The 23,526-nt window shown below is 36.1% G+C and overlaps 1 long non-coding RNA gene across 1 annotated transcript; it reads right to left on the bottom strand.

The window, feature by feature from the left end:
- Nucleotides 1-16,043: 16,043 nt before the first annotated feature.
- LOC143271636 (uncharacterized) lies at nt 16,044-22,415 on the bottom strand. Its single transcript, XR_013048838.1, has 3 exons — nt 22,283-22,415; nt 16,433-16,497; nt 16,044-16,247 (listed from the first exon to the last, which is right to left on the bottom strand). It is a non-coding gene; the product is annotated as an uncharacterized LOC143271636 (long non-coding RNA).
- Nucleotides 22,416-23,526: the final 1,111 nt, after the last annotated feature.

The raw sequence follows: 23,526 nt of genomic DNA, 5'->3' as shown, positions 1-23,526 counted from the left end.
TAGGTGATGACATGAATCTATACATGGCACGAAATCCTTATGATGTAATCACCTCTTTTAACATGGCATGTCTGATGCAAATTTCAGTTGCAAAATCTTGCAAGACCTTCTGTAGAAATTCTTTGGTAGTTACACATTCCCTGAAACTTCCAGTAATGTTTGCTGCTATTACAGTATTTTATGGTTTACAAAGGAACCTTTCAACCATTACTTCATTGATGCTTTTCAAAAAGCCTGTAAGAATATAAAATTGCATTTTGAGAGCATGGATTCAATTAATAATGCATTTGATTATATATAATAAGAATGTGTGGTGATTTCATTTTTATTTTATTCTTTCAAATCTCAGATAATCTGATGAAATTTAAACTGTACCACTCTAGTGGAACTAATCCTTTTGCAAACAAAAAGAGCCTGATGAAAGATCCTTGTCAGTGTGGTTCCTCTGCTTGTTGTCACAGTTATTTTATAGGGATTTAGTAGGAGGGAAATTCAATAACCTGATTTGCCTTTGATAATATATTGAGATAATCCAAAATATAGTCTCAAAAATTTGAGAATAAATAAATTCCATCTTTCATCTCATAAATGTGGCCCATTTTAAGTATCAGAACATTAAAAATAACTACAGAAAAGCTGTTAAGCATCAAACAAGGTAGTTGCTGATCGTATGAAGTAAAATTGCTGTGTATTAAATCTTGAGACATAAATTAAAATGAACCTGTATTTGTTGCATCATTAGTAGAATGAGAGTAGAAGAGAAATCTTTATATTCTTAGTGATGATTATACTGTGAAGCATTTTCACATGTTTCTTATTTTTATTATAAATAATAACATTTTAAATTTCAGGTATATGAACCTCATTTTTTAGTCTACAAAGACTAATTCTGAAGGCAGGTTCAGGATATAATTGATGCTTCCCATGGCAATTTCTGTATCTTGCATATGAGGTTGAAAGTGAATACACACTTGCATTTTGTATTAACCTATATATCATATGACACGTGTTCTTGGAAGTAAAAGTTCTAGCATTCATTTCCATGCATCACTTTGGATTTAATAATATATTTTGAACATTTACCTATCTCAATATTTTAATGTCATTGGACATTAATGGACAGCAAGAGAACCTTGTCAAGGCCAGGTGGTCATCTACTCTGGCCCATGTCCTCTTGTTCTCTGACACTTTTGCTGCATTGAGTTTTTGAATAAAACCAGGTTGATTCATTTATCACAATTGGTACTGACCTGAAAGCAGCCTTCCAGATTGCAGGTTCATAGTATTAGAAGTTGATGTGAAGTTTCTGTGTAAGAAAAGCTATTAATGTTCTTACTCAGCCCTAAACCCTATGAGCTATAATAATCACCAGCATGGCAAGGGTTATTCAATGGTGCCATAATGGCATTGATGTCTTGCTGGTAACCAACAACTATCTGATTGGATTGAAGGCCCACTTAGTAGGAGGAAACTCATGTAGGTATCATAAATCTGCACAAGGACCCGTGATTCAAGAAGCCATAGTTTAGAAGAGAACTTTATCATTTTGGTGAACAGACACAGTATTCAACTACCTTCTATATATTTATCCTTAAAGCCAAAGATTAGTGCTGCTTACAACATTTGAAAGAATAGCTTGTTTTTCCACTCGATGACAGTTAATACAGAGACTTACAACTGGTAAAGAGCAAACAAAACGTGATTGTGGAATGTTCATGCTAAATGAGGAATATACAAGCACACCGACATCACCAAACACTCAGAGACCATTGAAGAAAAGCAGGCAGAAAGATTATGAAAGACAGAGGACTAAAAGTACAGCCATGATGCAGTATCTTTGGGACTTAGAAGGAATGTTGCACCCATGATGTCTCCACAGGCCTTTACAAGGCATTTATGAGACCAAACCAATAACATTCATGCTTAGACAAGAGAAAGGTTCACAAAGAAGCTCAGTGTTTTCATCAGTTATATTTGTGTTTGAATTGAACTCACTAGAGTTTTTCAAGGATGACATATAATATACCTTATTAAAGTAATATTGTTAATATTTTCAACAGAATGAAACTGAGAGAACTGTTAGATTATTTTTCAAACAGAAAGTTTAGAATTTCTGGTACATAGTCTCTTTAGGAAAAATATCCTTTATTAAGTTTAACAAATTAAGGTATTTTATTCTATATTGTAAATATTTCAGTTATATTTTTGCTTTTATGAATATTTTAATAACTCCATGTAAATTATGATATGAAATTATTGAAAATATTTTAATGTAAATATGTAGTTTAATGTCTAATAATTTCTATTCAGAATAAAAGTAACTAAAGTTTCAAGGGGTTAATATAATGAAGACAAACATGTACATTTTATTCATGGAATCAAGAAACCAGTGAGTGTTCATTAATATTTCTCATTGTTTTTGAGATTTTCACTGCAGTTACAAGCATTTCATTGAGAATGTAAATGAATGGCTTTGTAAAAGGAAGATATATTGGTAATATTAGGCTTGAGTGTCCCCCACTAAGTGCCCAACTCCAACTAGAGAACAACATAATGTCTGAAACAATGCAAACGATATATCACTGTGAGTGCTCTTAGCTTTGTTAGCCAGTGATAGTCAAGGAGTAGTTTTGAGTCCTTCAGTGGATCTTAAAGCAGGATGAATGTCATATACTTACTACAGCATGATTTATCGTTTCTTTCACATCATATACATCAAAGCAATACCTCCATCACCCAGGTCTTGTTCATCCAAGTTATTAACGAAGCAGAAGACAACTCTCACTGCTTTATTTAGTTTTAGAACCATACTACTAAAATTTTAGTACAAATGGAAAATTAAAATTGTGATTATGAATTTTTCAGGTATTGTGTCTGAAAGCCTAGTTTGGACTAGTAATTTATGTACCAATTGACTCTGAGAAATTATTTTCTAATATATGCATACCCAACTAACTGCATTAGTATATTCATTGCAATTCTCAGTTGCCTCAGCATACAAAATTCTCCTCCAACATTCCTTTTAGCATTTGGTTCTCTTTTTCTCTCTACCACATCTTCCAGAAAGTATGCATTAGACTGATCTACTACTTTTATCATTAGAATCTACTTTTGAACCTGAGTTTATCACACATTTTCTATATAGATACAATGGAGACATCATCATCTCCTATATCTGTATTAGTGTAAGTTGTCTATGTAACTGAAAAAATATGGTTCATCTATTAAAAAAAATCATGTTTGATCTCAATAGATGAAAAAATGCCCAACTTAAATATGAGAAGCAGGTATTTGAAGAAATACAGGATATAATTAAACTGAAGGGGTCATAGCCTGCAGCGGCTTAGGAACCCCACTTTTTTTTAATGTTGAATGCCGTTTATTGAAGGAGGGAGGAGATCTTAAATACAGGCTTACAGCACAATGAGAGAAACCCAAAGGGCAGAAGTTGGCTACCGATGTTTTACAATCTTGCATCTAAGCTGTTAATGCCCAATATGCAGGATACACAGACAAGGAACTTCCCTTAAGCCACCAGGAGGGTGGAATCTGGCAGGGAATTAGCATAGGGAGGATATCAAGGTCAAGGTCAGCAAGCAAGGCAACAGTTACCCAAAAACGGGGGCCAGGGACCTATAGGTCTCCCCTTTTACTAAAAAATGAGCTTCTGACTTAGGTTGTGTGGGATATCAGCAGGTCACCTTAGCTGTCATGAAGATGCCTGCCCAGGCCACACAGGTGCTCTGTCTTAGGTTGGAGAGTGCCCCCCAGACATTACCCGTCTCTGAATACTCATTATCATACAGGCTCAATCGTGTGTAAGCTGCAGAGTTAATTGTTGCCAAAGATCTCAAAGTGGCACTGGGCTTGCAATCTGTGTGTTCAACACAGAAAAGACCAACAGAGGTCCTATCTCACCCATAGACAGTAGGCTAAAGGCAATTGAGCCACTCCCTTCCTTAACGAGACTTTCTGCAAATTGGAGTTCTTGTAAGATGGTATCCCAAAAGCAAATAGAACTAGTTTATAAATTTATAACTTTCAAAGCCAATCAAAATGTATATAACTATTGAATTAAAGTTATCATGCCCAATAGAATGACAGATTAACGAACACCACTTTTTATGTTCACAGTAGTATCACTATAGCCTTGAAGCTCACTTACCACAAGCAAGAGGTAAGGAATAGCTGTACTCTCAAATCCCTGTACAGAATATGATGTATGGAAGGAACCCAAACACAGATTGAACTGGGCAGGGAAGCCTGTGCTACAAGGTGCTTGCCATAGAGAAGAAAAAAAAGAATACCATTGTCAAGTATACCACTTAGTAGACACAGGGAGCAAAGTCAGACTTGGCATGGAGCATCCCACATTAAGACAGGATATGCTATCTCTTTGGCTGACATACATGAAAATCATCTCTAGGAGAAGCTTCTAGACACAGCCAGAAATATGTGTTACAAATTTCCTAAGCATTTCCAAATCAAGTCAATTTTATTACAAGATTAATACTCACAAATATTTTCCAAATGTTGAATGAGACATAAGTGAAACATTGACTTGTTTAGTTAACTCTGGATTTAACTCATATTACTATGAACATAATTTAAAAGAAGTTTATTGTCAATGTCTGCAGTATTGCTTTGTTTTGTGTGAAATAGGGTCTCATATATCCCACAATGCCTTCCAACATACTATATAACTAAGAATGATTTTTAACTATCAATCCTCCTGACTTCACCTTCATACTAGAATTACAGACTTGTGCCATATCTCCAGCCTATGAGTTGCATTTTTTTCCTGGAGAGTGTTCTCCTTTCCCTTCTAGTCACCTTCCTGCACCCTTTTAGCTCCCTAAGGTTCTGTGCATGCTAAGCCAGTCGGCAAGTGCTCCACTGCTAAGTCACGCCACCAACCCATTTCCTGTTTCTGCAATTTCTTCTTTAACAGGCCTGAATGGGGCTTGTGATGAGAGGAATTATATTTCTCTAATAACGCTTCTACTTTGGCACGTAAGAATACACATTCTCCCTAAGGTCTGCAGAAAATGCTTTCCTCACCCCAGGGCAAGTTCTGATTTTTGAGCTTGAAAGCAAGTTCTAACCTGATCCACTTTGGACACCCGGATAAAATTTAGGTTTTCTAGGCCGGGCGTTGGTGGCGCACGCCTTTAATCCCAGCACTCGGGAGGCAGAGCCAGGCGGATCTCTGTGAGTTCGAGGCCAGCCTGGGCTACCAAGTGAGCTCCAGGAAAGGCGCAAAGCTACACAGAGAAACCCTGTCTCGAAAAACCAAAAAAAAAAAAAAAAAAAAAATTTAGGTTTTCTAGAGAAAGCAATGCCTTTTTTTGCTTATGTTCTTTTATTGAGTTCAATACTTTTCACAAACTGATATAGAAACTGCTTTCTGAAACTGTGAAAGCCATTCCTGTTAAACAATATTCTATAATTTTGCTTCAATAAAAAAAATTTAAATCTCTGTCTTAACAGTTTTTATCATTACAGTGAATCTGCATTGAATGTACAGCAGGATTGTTTTTGTCACAAGACAATTATCTCGTGTTAACTTAAAAATCAAAAAAATTACCTAAAGTATCATGGTAATATTCTTATACCAAGTATTCTTTTTACAATGAAAAAGAAATTTAAGCATGTCTATAGTTACCACACATTTTACTCACTGAAATATAAAATTACTCAGCTTTCTCAGAGCCTCTAATTATTAAGACCACCCTTTTTATCTTGATTTGATGCAGGCATGGATTGTTGCTACTACTGAAACACAAATACTGCTTCCTTTTCCTTCTTACTCGGTGGTAACCATTAAGAAGTGGGTTGCACTTGTTCTCTTGTGATAGCCACTTTTTTTTTTTTTTGGTTTTTTCGAGACAGGGTTTCTCTGTGTAGCTTTGCGCCTTCCCTGGAGCTCACTTGGTAGCCCAGGCTGGCCTCGAACTCACAGAGATCCGCCTGGCTCTGCCTCCCGAGTGCTGGGATTAAAGGCGTGCGCCACCACCGCCCGGCTGTGATAGCCACTTTTTAAGGCTTAATTGGAGTTGGATGAAGGAAAAGCATTTCTCTCTGGAAAACAATCAAGTTTGTCCCTTGACATGTGCTGCTTCATTGTGATTAGTGGTGCAGCGTTCTCTGCAAATGTTTCTGAGTGACATGGTTTTGCCTTCCTCTAACAATACATAGATGTTTAAAGCCTGTTTTTTTAGTACTTTTAGTTCTAAATCTAGAACCTGCTGTGACTTGGTGTCTGGGATTCCTGTCATTAGATTGCATTGGATTTATACTTCATTGGAGTATGCTATCCCATGATTTCAAGTTAAATATCAAAATCCCACTTTGAGTGCCAAAGCTATTATCCAGTGATAAGGTCATGAATCGTGATGTCCATTTGAAGTCATTAGACCATGAAAGATGAAGACAAGCCAGATATAAAGTTGAAATTCCAATCATTGTTTCTTTGTGATGGTATTGAATCCATAAGGACAGAGAATTGAAGATAAGAGTTGGGAAATACTGAGGCATGGAGAGTAGAAAGTATGCTGTGTAAAGGCTGCTAAAATCATTTGGCTTCACAACATACTTGGCTTTTATACTTCACAGATGTCTTTCTTCTTTATCCAACTCTACATTTACACCATCTTTCACATTATGCTTATTTGAATTTTCATGGATGTTCAATCAAACTAAAAAAAAGTCTGTAACTTAAATTACCTGTTTACCTACATTCTATAGGCCTTTCTTTTACTTTAGGCAATTAAGGATTTCCTCTGTATATAATTTTATCATAATGAAATTAAGCTTGGTTATGTCATCAGTACTTTTTCCAGTGGCTTAAATTTTTTTGTTGTTCTTTTAATTCCTATATAATTACTCTACCTAATAGAAATTTAGTCCAATAGAGTTAAATTCACCTTTCTGGGATTAAGAAAAAATAGGATTCAGTATGTGTGGATTATCACTCAATAGAAAATGCTGTTTAGGGTGGGATTATAGCTTACAACAGTCTCTAGGCTTTTTATAGACTATGAAAACAGACTACTTTTTTCATATACTACGAAAGCAGCCCTACTATGATGACAAAGATGAGACCCAGAGGAATTTCAAACTTGGTTATGCAGGAAGCACCTCTTGCTTTACAGTATAGATACCCAAACTTACTTAAGCAAATTATAATCCAAGAATAAACATTCTATCTGAGAGACAGGAATATATTTTGTGTTTGCAGTAAAGCAAAAAAAAAATGGTCAACTAATGTTATGTATGCTTCTTTTTGTCACTGGAAAATAATGCAGAATGACAGCATCTGAAGGGTAGCTCTGAGGTGACAACAGAACCAAGTGACCTTGATGTCAGAGAACTCCGGCTGTTTGTCCTGAATTCTACTACTGTTTTTCTGCTGTGCCTACCTCCTTTCCTCACAAATGGCACAGCTCATAAAACCTGTCAGCAGTACATACCTGAATAATGCATCAGGAGACTGGAAGTTACTAAAAGGAGAGGGAAAAACAAACAGCTGAGACAGCAATCCCAGCGACCATTACTGAGAGTAGCAGTTTACGACAGACTTTATTGGTAGTTTCTGCTACTTATATAGAATAGTTCATAATTCATAAGGAACCGTTCTTGCTTACTAGTTGCACAAAATAAAATTAAAAAAACAAAAACAAAATGTACTCGGGAACTTAGAAGAAAGGACCTGTGAAGTGTTTGTAGAATATATGAGGTTCATAGCATTCAACAAATTATTTTGAAGAAAATGGCTTGGCTAGCCAGAATGTACAACAGTTGATTTCAAGAACATGTTGATTAAATTTCACATTTTACATTTTAAGCTAAAAGCAGAAAAAAAAAGAGTAAAGCTAAACAAAGCCTTAAAACTAATTGAAAAAAAAATTAACTTTTTTTCTAAAATATAAAATATTATGATGCTTAAAGAAATAAATTAGCCCTTTATTCGATTCTCAATTGTTTGAAAATAATTGTATAAATATAGTGATATAATTTAAAACTTTTCCTTGGTTATTTTTTACCCAAGAAGCTCTGTTTAATGAGCAAAAGCAGCAGAAACTGTTTCCCAAATATACTTTGTGGTGTGCTCTGAGTAGAACTGTATTCTTTGAAAATATGGGAGTTAGGCTTAATTAATAGACTTAAGTAGAATCTATTACTTGGTCATGGAAACTCTCAAATACTCACATTTAAGTAAGCATTTTTGATATGGGCTAACAATTAAATTAAAATGAAATCCAATTAAATTACAATTAGCAATGTAAAGATTCCAATTTGCACAATGTGTGGTGCATTTTAATCTTCTTTCTGCAGTGGATGTGCATGTTCGTTCAGAATGTTAAGCTCTTGTATGTTCCTGATGGAATTTTCACCCACCCATGCAGTGCACATGCTGAGTCAGTCAATGCTTTCTAATAATTCTTATTCCAGGGAAGCAACCTGGAAGTGATAATTGATGTCATTATCCTCAAAGGGAATAAATCAATCTAAGTGAATCTCACCATTCTCTTTTTTCTTCACTTAATATGATTATGATAAAATATTCAGATGTGCTTCACAAAGCATTTTCAGTATGTAAGCTCCTTTCTTTATGACACAAAATGAAAATTAAAAGCATGTTTGTAGATAAAGGTTTTTTGCTTCCTTAAGGGTATATTTTACATTAAGAATGATTCAGACAAAAGAATAAATACAGAGAGCAAATTAAATGGAAAATAACTGTAGACCCAAAAGTGTACCATAAGCAAAATTAACCTTAAGCATAAGTACTCAATGAACCATATCAACACACCACCAATACATTTTTGGATCAACGAACCATCTGAAACGATACATGGTCTGACTCCACACAAATACTTGAAGTTCTACTTGAATCAAAATTCAATTTTAACTGCTGTGTATATCGTTCTGTATAAATAAAATGCTGATTGACCAGTATCCAGGCAGGAAGTATAGGCGGGACAAAGCAGAGAAGAGAATTCTGGGAACAGGAAGGCTGAGTAGGAGACACCAGGCTGCTGCCCAGGTAGCAGCATGTAAAGGCAGCAGGTAAAGCCACGGAACATGTGGTGACATATAGATTAACAGAAATGGCCTGAGTTTAAATGTAAGAGCTAGTCAGTAGTAGGCCTGCAATTAATTGCCAAGCAATTTAATTAATAAGCAATTTAATTAATTCTGAGTGATTATTTTATAAGTGGTTGCAGGGTCCATGCGGCTGGGCAGGACTGGAGAAAACATCAGCTACATTTAACCATTCTAAGTTTTTATACAGCATTACACAGATCATATTACAGGGAGAAAAGATTGCATACCATTAGTGGGTTCCATGATTTGAGCCTCCAAATGCTCATCTTGAGAATAACACTATGCTGATTGCAGCTGTTGTTATTACAGTTGTTGAGATATGTGTAAGCCAGGTATCATTTCTGGGGAGTCTGATATCAGGAACCTTGCATGGGAACAGAAGTGACTATCCATTCAGGGAGTATCCTCGAAGAAGGGAGTTGCAGACAAGTAGCACAGGCTTCAGAATCTGGGCATCAGTCAGCATGCTACTAATCAATAACTGGGAACCCAAGAAGGAGTCCAGTGCCAACTAGGGAAGGAACATAAATAATAGCGCTAAGGTGATTTTTTTTCAAAAACTGAAAAGCAAGATATAGGATGGTCTTTTGCATATTGATAAACTACTCTATTTTCAAAGAGTTCTGGAACTTCCCTGCAATGTTACCCAGTGATATTCCCTGGACATGATCTAGCTAACCAGGCATGGAGCATAGTGAAGAACATGAAGGTCAGGACCACAGTGTTGAGCAGCTTTAAATGACACCTCTGACCCTTCCTAGTTATAGGGCTGTATTTAACTTCTCTGTGCCTCAATGTTGTCATTATTAACAGAATATTATAAGGCATAATCTTAGCTGTAGAGGCTTTATGGAATTATGCCAGAAAGAGTAAGCTTAAAATAAGTTCTGACAATGTAAATTTATTCAGAGAAGTAAAACTAAAAAAAAAATCACAAGCATGATTTTATTACTATAAATTAGGGTTTTGGAACATTGAGGTAATTATTGTTAATTTCATATTATAAAATACATTTCATGCAGTCTCAGAGTAAACAAAAATACAGTTGAAAGCTATGAAAGAAGAAAATAAAAATGATCAATGGGCTTTGCCATAAAATGTGCAAAGTGCATTTTTGGAGGTGGCTAGATTGAGGAATTGGAAGTGAGTCATTTTACTTCTTAGCTCTACGTCATGAAGAAGGGTATGTAAATGACATTCTGGAAGACTGAAAGTAAACTTGAGAATGACAGAGGAACTTATATACATCCAGTCTTACTAATGCACTAGAGCATGAGAAAGACAACAAGGCAGCCCAGGAGTATTGAGATGTCCTGAAGGACAGAGCAACCGAGAACAATGTTTCATTATGCCATGGTGTGGAGAACCACATTAGTAATGACCAAACATGCTTTCCATGAACTTACTATAACTAATGTCTTGATAAATCTATTCAGTGGACCACTACTGTATGTTGATGTTAAGAATTACATGTTGTATAAGGCACATATTTAAATTAGTTATTGAGCAAATATTACTCTGATCATTCATGTTATTAAATTACCAGTGTTGAGCCAAAGCAAAGGCCTAGCAGTAAAGACTATTTGCTGACACTCTTTCATGGTACACTGTATATGTTCCCAACACAGCCAGCAGACCACAATTTCAGTTCTAGATGATCAGATGCTCCATTCTAGCCTTTGTAGCTAAAAGCCACCGCAGGGGTACACATACAAATATGGAGGCACTCAAACATATGCAAAAAATCAACAAATAGAATAAATAAATCTTAAATTGCCTAGTGGGGTTCTCAAGCTGTGGGTCATGACCCCTTTGGCAAATCTCTACATATTTGCATTATGACTCATAACTAGCAAAATAACAGTTATGAAGTAGCAGCAAAAGTAACTTTTTGGTTAAGGGTCACCACTACATTAGGAAATGAATTAAAGGGACATAGAATTAGGAAGGTTGAGAACCACTAGTCTAGTGCCAGACACACTGCAGACATTTATAATCCCCATGTTAGGAAGGTGAAGGCAGGTGAATCAGAAATTCAAAGTCTTCATCGGTAAGTCTTCATCTACATAGTATGTCTGAGGTCAGCCTACCCTACCTGAGAACCTGCCTCAAAAAATGAAAAATAAAGGACAGATGTCTTAATTTGTTTTAATATGATTTTGTTTTTTGATACTATAATATAACTACAGAATTTCCCCCTTCTCTTTCCTCCCTCTAACCCCTTCCATGCACCCTACTTGTTCTGTCCTGAATCCATGTATCTTTTTTATATGTTACATATAAATATGCTCATGTATTTATAAATATACACATGCATTTGTAAATATAGACACATATATATTTCTAAATACATAAAAAACATAACTTGCTTAGTCTGTATAATGTTGTCTGTATGTACATAATCTCAGGGTTGACTACTTGCTATGGAGGATTTGTCCCTTGGAAAACCATTTTTCCCATTCTCCCATTCTCATTATTCGCCAGTTAACCCCTAGTCCTTCATTTAGGGTTGATGCCTTGCAATTGTTTCTACTTCTATGTTTGCATGCTCATTGGTGTCTTCACTGTTCTGGTCATTATAAGCCAGAGGTATACTATGTAGCCCAGTGATTCTCAATCTGTAGGTTGAGACCCTTAACGTACTACTGGAAAACACAGGTATTTACATTATGATTCATAACAATAGCAAAATTTCAGTTATGAAGTGGCAATGAAAATAATATTATGATTTGGGGGTCATCACAACATGAAGAACTGTATTAAAGGGTCTTAAGATTAGGAAGTTTGAGAGCCATTGAGGTAGCCCATACTTGCCTAAAACTCACAGAAATGCCTCAAGCAGCTTCTGAAGTGTTTGATCCATCACAATAGGCATGTGAAAAGTATTTTAACATAGTGGTGAAGAGATGTTATTATGAATGTATTCATCTTTTAAATTCCTGTGTTTCTTGTATTTTTTAAATTAATATTTATTTTGTCCTGACTTTGTTGAAATAATTAGAAAGCAAACACTCAAAAAGGAGTGCACTTTCCCATAACTGTCAAGCAAATAATAAAACCAACTGCATTTTCATATCCTTCCTTTTTCTTTTCTTTGTTGCCTAGGTGATCCTCAAGCTTACCATACTCTTGCCTCTTTCTCTTCAGCTTGTTGGCGACTGTCATGCATCACTATGGCTGACTAGAACTCTTCCTATAAATCCGCTATCATAAAATTGCTTATGGTAAAAAAATAACACAAAATTATTTCTCAGGTACACACATGTACGAGATGAATATAGGCTGGAGTTTTTAAAATTAGGTGTGAGGAGATAAGTCAATTTTTGCTGTGTTAAGCAATAAACTCAGACATTTATAACAGAATATAATAGCTACTGTTTACATACCACTATTATTTGACTTAGGCATATGTTGTAGTGCTTTTATAGTATAACTAAAGGTCTTCCTTTCTTTTTTTCCCCTCCATTCTGAGACTCAAAGATGTGATCTAACATAGGCTATGTCCATTGTTCTACAGAATAGCTATTACTACGGGAAGAAAATAAAGTGTGTTTTTACCCAGGGATGAATTTGTCGTTTGTTCAGTATTAAGGAATAGTAAGTATATAGCTTTTTGAAAGGAACAAAGGACTAGTTATTTCAAGGCTCTGTTCTGATTTCTTTTACACTTGGCTACATGGAAAACATCCTTCTCTATAAAATAGACACCTCTCCCTTTCTGTTGTCATTGGTACATGCAGACAGATATAATTGTGAATTTCTGGCTTAATAAGGCCAACTTGATGGGAAGAATGGCCAATGTCACCCTGTTAACGAGGCCTCTGCTGGAGAAGTTCAGAAGGTGCATCCAGCAGTTCTCTCACAATGCAGACACTGTAGAACTTTGAAGCTGAGTGAGAGCCTCAGGCCAATTTCACTCTGGTGTCGTGTGACAAGGAGGTGGCTTACCATTGTCTGTACACTTGTCAGGAGCGATGCCATTTTTTCTTACATGTCAATTTACCAACAGCCCTAAGTCTCTTGCATGAGGAGAGTTCTTAATGAAAAATAAATGTTCATGAAAATGTCTGTATTAGAAGCAGACATCAGACTGTTCTGATGTTCCTTGAAGGAACTTCACAATCACTTCTCATTAGCCATGTAAAATGTATATTTCCCTGCTTTAAAAATAAAACTGACATGTTTCTAGGATGTTTTAGATTATTTAACTTAGACAACATGAAATTTGTTGGCTCAAGGCCCATGTAAAAATTAAAATAGATCTGATTTCAAGTGAGAGAAAAATGCACCTTCTCTTAAGCAAGTAAATATTCCGTGTTACATTTCTTTAATGGAAATAAATTCAATTCTCCATTTCAAAATTTGGAGAAAGGATGCCTGGAAGAGAATTAATACAAGAAGCAATCTGTATCTATAAATAAAGTGCAAGAATTAACTGGGCTCCTGTCAAAGGATAATGATCATGAAACCTTTATTACTATGCATTTTCTTTATTTTATTTACAGATGAAAAAGTAGCACATAGCTGATTTTTACTATCCATCCTGCAGGACATGCACACACAATGGAAGAATCCTAAGGTTCCCTGTCACAGTTGCTCCATCCACACAATCATCCTTGCTTGGGTGCTCACTTCTATTCTGACTTGGTGTTCTCTACCTGTATTAGTTTATTTCACTAATTGTTCTGACAGAACACCTGACAGATGGAATCTGAGGAAGGAAGGATATATTTGGACTAATGTTTGAGCTTAATCTCTCATGACAGAAAAGGTCTGGTGGCAAGAGTTGCTTCATGATAGCAGGAGAATGATGGAGTTCAGGAAGCAGAAAAAGCTTTCTTAGAACTAGGAGCTGAGTGTAATTTCAAAGACAAGCCCATAATGACCTACTTCCAACAGTCAAGCCCCACTTCCTAAAGGCTTTCCATTTAAAATCTGTCTGCCAGCTGGGAAGCAAGTATTCAATACATGAGTCAATGGGAAATACTTGAAATTCAAACAATAACATCACCACACTGCAAATCAGCCATCTCTGTATCCTTAGTGGTTTCCACAGTTCCAGCGTTAGTTTCTTAGATCCATCAATCTCAGCTCTAATAACCCTGTGTTTTCTGTTATTTCCTTTGCCTTGGATTTGAAGAAGAGAGACATTAGTGTATGGTAAATCACAACTTTGACAGAAAACCTTGTGAGAAATGTATTGATCAAAGGAAGAGAAATTATGATTTTATAATATGTATCCCAACAGTTGAACAAGTAAATATGTTTGTTCATTTATCCAAGTTTTTACCAGTGAAGGTTTAATCTTTATATTGCCCAAATTATTTACAACTGTTATTTCAATTCTGTTATTTGTGATGCTTTGGAAATTAACTTAATTTGAAATTATTACTAAATCATTGTCCTCAAGTTAGTAGTAAATATGCATGGTGTTATATATATATGCATATATGCATACACATCCATCTATTTTATGAATATTCAAATGTCCTTTTATATTCCATTTTTTCTAAATAACACTTTAATTTTTTAATACTTTTTAATTTTTTTTGGATTATAGTAACATCATTTTCTTTTTCCCCTTTCTTTCCCAATTTCTGCCATATACACTTCCTTGCTCTCTTTCAAATTCATGGCTTCCTTTTTCATTAACTGTTATATGCATGCATATATGTACATATGATATATAATATACATATATATTATATATAATACAACCTGCACCGTCTGTATACCTATATGTTTTCAGAGCTCACCATTTGGTATTGGATAATTAACTGGTGTGTTCTTCCCTGGGGAAGCCTATTTCTCCTACCACCTGAGACCACAGAGCAAGTGAGAAGTTTACTCAAAAAGGATAAACAAAGCCATTCTGACTATAAAGGTAATTCCTTCTCGGACTCAGAGCCAAATCTAGCTTAATATTTATAATCAATTTTTAAAGTTCTGGAGCTTTGCATACTTAATTTAGAATAACCATTTAAAATGGGACAAATAGCCAAACGAATGGAAACACATGAACTATGAACCAATAGGTGAGGAGCCCCCAACTGGATCAGGCCCTCTGGATAAGTGAGACAGTTGATTAGCTTGAACTGTTTTGGAGGACCCCAGGCAGTGGGACCGGGACCTGTCCTTAGTGCATGAGCTGGCTGTTTGAAACCTGGGGCTTATACAGGGACACTTGGCTCAGCCTGGGAGGAGGGGACTGGACCTGCCTGGACTGAGTCTACTAGGTTGATCTCAGTCCTCGGGGGAAGCTTTACCCTGGAGGAGGTGGGAATGGAGGGTTTCCTGGGGGGAAGGGGAGGGGGGTGGGAGTGGGGAGAACAAGGGAATCTGTGGTTGATATGTAAAATTAAATTAAATTATAAAATAAAAAAATAAAATGTGTAATTATCTTGTGTTTCTTATTGTGTCTAGTTTCTTGTGCTATAGCCATCTTACTATGACAATTCTGTACACATACCAGCTGTCCAAGGCTGATGTCAAACATAGGTGTGCTTCGAAGGTCTCCCATGCACTTTGGTTGCATTATTCTTCCTTTTCTCTACGTTTTATTTGTTACTTTTCAGAATGTGTTTTTTCTACACTTTGTTTACATCACCTGTGGTTCACACCCAATTTATTCATATGAAATAAGCATTGAACACAGGTGTACTTTTAACTTCACCTGTAATGTGTGGATCCACATCCAGTGTAAGCTTCAAAAAAGGTAATTGCTAGACACAGGAACCAGTAAATATGGACTACTTCCTTGAAACCCATATAAACAACAGAATTAGGGCTAAATTATATATATATATATATATATATATATATATATATATATATAGTGTTATATATGCACATATGCATACGTGTCCATCTATTTAAGGAATATTCAAATGTTATATATATAATGAAACAAAACAGAATGTTACTTTCCTCCCTATTTCTATATGTGAGACCATTATTTTAAGACATAATAAAAAGATAAGAACTTTTGGGAAGTAGGAGTCTCCTTGGAAAAGTTAGATGTGGAGGTCCAGTCACACACCCATCCTAGTTGGGAGAAGGACTTGTGAATTCTTGTTCTGAGGAAGGTCAGTGCTGCTCTCTAAGCATGAGTGGAACCATGGAAAAGAGTCCTGGACCTGCAGAAATGCAAAAGACAGGGTAGTGGCTCACAATGCTCTACTTAAATACAGACTTCCTGAAACTTTATCAGCTTATTAACATTGCATATCCAAAATATTTAGGTGGGTGGGTTTGCCCCATTTGGGTGGGTTGTATTTGGTCACACAGACTGATTTTTGAGGACAAGAAGACCCTTTTATACCTTGAGCTCTGGTTTCTGTGAGATGGAGATCTCTCATCCCTTCATGTAAGGAAGGGATATGTTACCTAGAAAACAGAACATATCTAGTTTGAACAAGAAAGCCGAGCATATTACCCAGAATTTACTAATGCTGTTTATTTGGTATTTTATACCATGTTCAAATATATTTTACAATATTTTATATATATATCTGAATTTATATATAATATATTCTACTTATATATGCATTTGTATGTATATAAGAAACACATACAATATATTTAATAGACTTTTTTACATATTATAAATGTGCATACATATTATTAGTACTTGGGGGCTTTTAATATATTTTATGAATATTTCTCAAAGTTCTACATTTAGAGTCTGCTGAGAGATAATCAGAGCTACCTTCTAATACTGTTTCCACTAGGGCTTCATCATCATTTCTACTTTCTCCTAAGACTTGAACACACATTTCACACAGTAGTCTGTTAACCATGTCATCTTCATTGATAGGGTGATATTGATTTTCATTTGGGCCATTAAAATTGTCTTCTTATCGTTCCTAACGATAAGTCATCTTATTCACTATCTGGAGTTACTAAGGAGATTAACTGAGGTTTTCAGTTACTATCACATAAGAATGAAATACACAGGAAATTAATATAGTTCACCCATAGTGTACAGTCTGATTTGAGGAAAGCATTCAAGCAGTAGATTTTAGTTGCAGAGTATTGTTTTTTACTCAAAGTGAAATTAAACTAAAGGAGACATGGTGGATTAAATCTGAATAAACTAATTTAATCACCTTCTAATTATCTGTGGTTTCTGTTCAATATTGGCTGTGAAAACTATGTAATTTTAAATTATATACTTGTATTGATTAACTTTGGTATTTGAGAAAATTGACAATTTGTAAAAAAGCTACAAAATTACTATTGGTATTACAAGAAAACTAAACTAGAAAAGATGTGCCTTATTAAATCAGGAGGAGATGAAAATGAACATTGTTAAGAGAATTATATTAATCATAAATGACTAAGCCTTTAAACCATATTAATCATATTAATCTAAGGAAATCTGAGCCATAAACAATCTCTCTACCTTGATTCTGTTTTCTATAGTGAACTCTAAACCTGTCTCCATTTTAGGTGGGGCACAGGCTTCTGGACTACTACAAGATTCCAGAGACTTGCAATTAAAGCCACTTAATATTTCAAAACAAATAAACAAAAGAAGAGAGAATTTAAACAAATTTCAAGTACATTAAACCTCAGGATCATGATGTCTCACACACACACATGTTTCTTAATACCCCTCTCCAGATTGCTAGCTCGTAAACCAGACCTTTGTGTGTCTGTGTTCCAAACAAGATTGATGTGTAGAAAACAAAACTAAACAAAGAAAACAAACAAACATATAAAACAAAGCAATTGTGACCTAGACCTAAATATGGAGAGAAGCGCGTGAGATGGTATCATAACGATAAGTCTAGGTAACAAGGAGGGCTCAAGGGTGGCACAGATCTCCCAGGGAAGGGGAAATAGAAGAGAGTTCGTGGATGGACACGGGTAGGTGGGTTATGGCAACATGAGGGATCGGGTGAGGGTGGGGTGGAAAGTACTGAAAGAGACAACTACAAAGGAAGTCATTTCCAGATCAGGTAGAAATCTGGTGCAAGGGAAACTCCAGGATTCTACAAGGATGACCTCAGCTAAGAGGATGCATAGCCTGAACTGACCATCTTGTCTTCCCAGGCAAGACTACCAGAGGAATTCAAACATCAAACCAGCCACATAACCTTCGACCTACAGTCTGTCCAGCCTATGGGAAGTGCTAGGGTATGAGTGGCATAGAGATTATGGGAGTTGCCAACCAAAGACTGGTCCAGCCTGAGAGTGGACCCACCCCTGATACTGCCTGGAGCACCAGAACCCAGAGTCTAGATGGCCTAGGGACCTAGAATGAAACGAAAAACAACTGGAGAAAAATTCTCAATATAATGATGCCTAAACATATTCTTCTATACTCATAGATTGGTGCCTAGCCCAATTGTCATCAGAGAGGCTTCATGCAGCATCTGGTGGAAACAGATGCAGAGACCCACAGTCAAACATAAGGCTGAGCTCAGGGAATTCTGCTGAATAGAGGGAGGAATGACTGCAAGAGCCAGATGAGTCAAGGACATCACATGGAAACCCACAGAATCAACTAACCTGGGCTCATAGGGGCTCACAGAGACTGAATTGACAAACCAGGAGCCTGAATGGGACTGACGTAGGTCTTCTGCATGTATGTTACAGTTGTGTAGCTTGGGCTTCTTGTGGCACTCCTAGCAGTGGAGCAGGTGCCATCTCTGACTCTTTTGCTGGCATTTGGGACCCTTATTCCTAATGCTGGTTGCCTTGCCAGCCTTAATACAAGGCCAGGTGCTTAGCCTTATTGCAACATAATATACCCTGATGGGTTGATATCCATGGGAGGACTACATTTTTCTGCATAGTAAAGGAGCAAGAGTGGATTAAAGGGGGACAGAGGGAAGGATGGGGGGAAGGGAATGCGAGGTGAGGAGGGAGGAGAAACTGCAGTCAGGTTGTAAAATAAAGAAATATAAAAATAAAAGTGAAAAAATGATGATAAGGAAGAAAAATGTTTTTGAAATTTGAAATATTTGAGCAAAAGTAGAGAAAATGTGTTTGTATGTCAGTTGCCGTATCATGCATTGTCATATGACATCGTATCCTGCTGCTGGAGTCACAATGTTCTCTTTAACATCATGCTCAAATGACCTTGCTTCCTCAGCTAGGTCCCTTTCTTAACTTTTCCACCACCACCTTTTGTGGTGTAAAATCCAAGCACTTGCCTATGTTCACTGATATTGAACATTGAAATGTAATGGTTTATTTCTCCTGGCTATTGAAACCTGATATTTTTTTCAGTCCTTGAAAAAATAAAGCGATTTTTATTCATGTATCAGATAAAATAGCTAGAATGCTAAATCATGTGAATAATAATCATTTCCAATATAGAATTGCATTCAATATAATGAGGGGTTTCCACACAATAAGAGACATGGATTATGAAAAGCATTTATTCTTATAGAATCAAAGAAAACCTTGATTTATGGTTCTCATATACGTGTTTGATATTTCTACCTATTCTAATTAAGAAACAGAAGACAAAAAGTACATTAACAATCCTTGCATTACTGAATGATATTAAACTTTGACATTTTAAAATTATCCTGTAGCAATTTAAATTGTACTGGTTATTTTAGGTTCTCTAACAACATTTCTGAATTAATACTGTGTTATGACTGAAATAATTTAATATTTCTTGAAAAGTTTGTATATACTTTACTGTTCATTGAGAAATAAGTTTAAATACTTTATGAATTAGATAGGCTGAATATGTCAGTTTGTTGCAGCCCAAACAAAATGACTGTGACAGAAGTCGTGTTTAAGATTAGTAATATTAGTGAGAATTTCACCTGAAAAGTCATTGACAGCAAAAGAATAACCAGGAAAGGGGTGTGGTTATAGATGTGCCATAGATGTTCACTGATGTTGGTTGTTTTTGCTCTTTGGGGGGACCTGCCACTCAATTCCCAAATAAATCACACACAGAGGCTTATTGTTAATTTTAAATTCCAGGCCTTAGCTTGGCTTGTTTCTAGTCAGCTTTTCTCGACTTTAAATTATTTTCATCTACCTTTTGCCACTGAGCTTTTTCTTTTTCTTACTTCTGTAATCTTACTTTCACTCTTACTCATGGCTGGCTGGGTGGCTGGGTGGCTGGCCCCTGATGTCCTCCTCTTTGATCTCTTGTTCTTTCTTCTTTTTCTCCCAGAGTTCTCCATCTATTTAGTCTCTGCCTGCCAGCTTCACCTATCCTCTCTCCTGCCTCACTATTGGCCACTCAGCTCTTTATTAGACCATCAGGTGTTCTAGACAGGCACAGTAACATAGCTCCACAGAACTAAACAAATGCAACATAAGAAATGCAACACATCTTTGCATCATTAAAGCAAACGTTCCACAGCATAAACAAATGTAACACACCTTAAAATAATATAATATTCTACAAAAGTTCACCATGTGGGAACATTGATAATGGCAACTTTTATAACCTGGTTACTATTCTGTTTTCTAGATTTCTAAGATGAGGTGTTTTTATTCCTTCCTTTCTCTACCTTGTCCACAAGGAAGAGGACATGGAAATAATGCCAAATCCTGGATCGAAATTTCTATATGTATGATTAGATATTCTTCATTAAAACATAAGTTATTTGTCCATATGACTCTATAATCTGTTTGCAAATGTTCTATTAGGTATTCTGTATGCTCATAGGTTATATTGATTGTCAGCTTTCTTTCATTACTAATTCAATTCTATCACTATTTATAAGGTTATATGCAATTTCTATTTATTTACTAAATAACTTACAATGTGTCTTAACAAGATTTTCTTTTACTTTGATATTACCTATTTTGCTATAAATTTGCTTATAATGCTGTGGGAGCCCACAACTGACTCAGTTTCCCAGTTTGAATCTGAAGTCTATTCTGAGTCAATAGAGTTCAAGCTTATTTGCTCCAAGGCTGTAAGAAAGTTCTGATTAGCCCACAGAGTCTCCTTGAAGGGCTGTGAGAAAGTCCCAATTAGCCCACAGAGCCTCCTTGTAGGGCTATGAGAAAGTCTTGATTAGCCCACATGAAGGAACACACCATCTAGCTAGATGTAGGCTGCTGATGCCAACCACAGGTACATTGAGATGGAAAATGAAACTCCTTGCTCCTTGACGCAAGACAGGATAGATAGTGGTTGAATGCCTGTGCTGTGCAATGTTCTACTTTTGTCCTTCAAGACTGTACATAAGCTGGCTGTGAAATAAACTCGGGGCTGTCTGACATTGACCAGCAGACCTCTCCACTCTTTTCTGTCTTCTTCATTGTCTCTTCAATCCGCACGCCTCTACCCAGCTACCCAACTGACTGTCGGCAGGCCAGACATAATGCTACTTCAAATAATTTGTCATCAGATAAAGACATCCTTTCTTTCATTCCTCATTTTTTAAATGTGTATTGTTCCTATGCTAGTTGTAATGATACTTTTCAAGACCAAATTTTAGCCTAATTGTTTAGGTTGACTTTTCTATGTCATTTTCCTAATTTTTAATTCATTCTTCTGGGGGCTTTTCACATAATTTTAGCATTTTAGGTTTTAAGGCTGGCAAGAGCTTTTCTGGACTGGAAAGTAAAAAGACAGGTGCCAAGAGCTATAAGTCTGCTTATCTGGGATGCTCCCTCCTTTCCATCCTCTTCAGGGACACTCACAATGCACTGCATTCTCCTATGGCTGGCCAACCAGATCCAAGGGAAAAGCTGATCTTCAACAGAAAGTGTTAGGGAAGGGTATGAGGCCACATGGAAGGACTAGGGCACTTTCAAATGAATCCCCACAGCAACCAACATCAGCTACGATGATTAAAAGGGGACTTTATTATTTCTTTTATTTTCCAGAATCATTGATATTCATTGGCTTACACTCATTGCCTTAAGAATGGCTGTTCCATAAATTTTGGGCTTTAGTTGTATCAGAAAGGCAATTATATCTGGTCCTTAGTAACCTTTCTTAACTAAATACTCTGGTCATTTCCAGTAGTATGGATAATTCTGAGTCATAAGTCTTGATGAGAACTATTACAGTTTTCACATTATTTCTTCCATCAGTTAGGGATTTAAATATTGAGACAAATTTAATTCAGTAATATACATATATACACATATTCATAAATACAAAAACATAAATTTTAGTGTTTATTCATAAGTTTTGTAATTCATAAGATGTGTAATTTCCAAAAAGACCCACCTAGTCAATTTCCTTTGATAAATTATTTCCATTCAATTTCCTTTTTAAAAGACAGCCAGGTCATGTAGAGACAGAAAATTTCGTATTGAAGGCACAGACATTATACTTCAATTGTAAATACCATCATTCTGCTGCAAGAGAAAGAAAAGACTGTAGATAAAATCCAGTGTATTATTCAGGGTTCTCTAGAAACACAGAAATTATGGAATGCATCTTTTTCTTTCTTCTCTCTCTCTTTCTCTTTCTATCTCTATCTGTCTGTATATACATATACATATACATATAGATACAGATATAGATATGTGGGATTTATTGGAATGACTTGCAGGCTGCAGTCCAACTAATCCAACAATGGCTGGCTGTAAACTAAAAGTCTAAAAATCTAGTAGTATCTCAGTCCCACAAGGCTTGATGGCTCAGCTGGTCTTCCATATGTGCTAGAATCCTAAAGAAGTAGGCCCCAATGCCAGTGAAGAAATGAATGTGCGAGCAAGGAAAGAGCAAGCAGGCAAACACAGCTCCTTCTTCCATGTCCTTATATAGGCTCCCAGCAGAAAGTGTTGCCCAGGTTGAAGTTGTGTCTTCCTGCCTCAAAATCTGGATCAAAGACCCGTGTCTTCCAGCCTTAAGATCCAGATCAAAGGTATATGCCTTCCCACCTAAAAGGTCCTGACAAGAAGCAGAACCCACTTCAAACCAAGCAGAAAATCTCTCAAAAATGTGACCTCCATTTCTGGATGTAGTACATTCCAGATATCATCAGGTTGATAACCAAGAATATCTCAAATAACCAAGAAGAGATAAGCAAGGTCACTAAGCAAAGGCAAAGTCTGTGACATTGACTTAAGGCAATGCCTTATTCAAATCTAGGTACCCTTACAAATGGACGTTTTTAATGGAAACAAATGGTTCTTATGAAAATGCTTTTTAAATTTCCTAATTTCAGAAAGAGCCACTTCAGAGATTAATTCTGTTATATAGGCGGTTTCCTAAACTAACTTATGTGTTATTTATTAGATTAGCCAGTTCCTGGGAATTCCCTGAAGAATAGGGCAAGTATCTTCACCCATACTCAATCTGTACATTTCTAATTGAGTCCTTTTTTTTATTTTTATTTTTTTATTTCTTGTTTGAAACTCCAAATCCAATCAGTACTTTCCAGACAATGTTTTGGTGGTGGATTCTAGGGTTTTTTTGTTTTGTTTTGTTTTTTTTCCTATTTTCTTAGCCCTCTTTGTTCTATC

This window comes from Peromyscus maniculatus, chromosome 2, assembly GCF_049852395.1.
Source record: "Peromyscus maniculatus bairdii isolate BWxNUB_F1_BW_parent chromosome 2, HU_Pman_BW_mat_3.1, whole genome shotgun sequence".
Classification (NCBI taxonomy): Eukaryota; Metazoa; Chordata; class Mammalia; order Rodentia; family Cricetidae; genus Peromyscus; species Peromyscus maniculatus.
This window is presented reverse-complemented; position numbering and strand designations above follow the sequence as displayed.